The following is a 591-nucleotide window of genomic DNA, read 5'->3' on the forward strand; positions in this document are numbered from 1 at the left end:
GCACGGCTCGGAAGGGAGCCGCTTCCCGGGGCGCGGGGGGCTTTTTGGTGCTCGTCGCACTAAGCGGGGGCACCGGCCGTCCCGCGGGAGCGGGAAGCGTCTGGAAGGGCGGCTGCGGGCCGGGCACCCGCCGAGGGGGATGGGAGACGGGATGCCATGACAACCTTGGGGGGTTTCCCAGGAAACCGGGGTCGCCATGGCAACTGCATCACTCCGGTCCGAATTAGCCACTTCCGCTGCGAGGCGCCGACGGCCACTCGAATCTCCCGAATCTCCCGGCGAGGAGCGGCCGTCGCTCCTGTCGCTGCGCCGCGGCCGGGCGGGAACCTCCCGGCGGTTCGGGTGCCGAATGCCGCCGCCGCCGCCGCTGGCAGCCCCGGGTCGGCGCCGGCACCGCTCCCCGCGCACCGGCCTCTCGCCGCATCCACGCGATCCTGCGCTTTCGCCTCCCCCCAGCCCATGCACACGCTCGCCGGGCGGCCGGCAATTCCCCATCGGATGCAACAATTCCGTAGGGTTGCAGGGGGACGGGAATTAAGAATAGAAAATGAGGGCTGCTTTTTTTTTTTTTGCCTTTTTTTTTTTTTTTTT

This window comes from Apteryx rowi, unplaced genomic scaffold, assembly GCF_003343035.1.
Source record: "Apteryx rowi isolate R43461 unplaced genomic scaffold, aptRow1 scaffold_132, whole genome shotgun sequence".
NCBI lineage: Eukaryota > Metazoa > Chordata > Aves > Apterygiformes > Apterygidae > Apteryx > Apteryx rowi.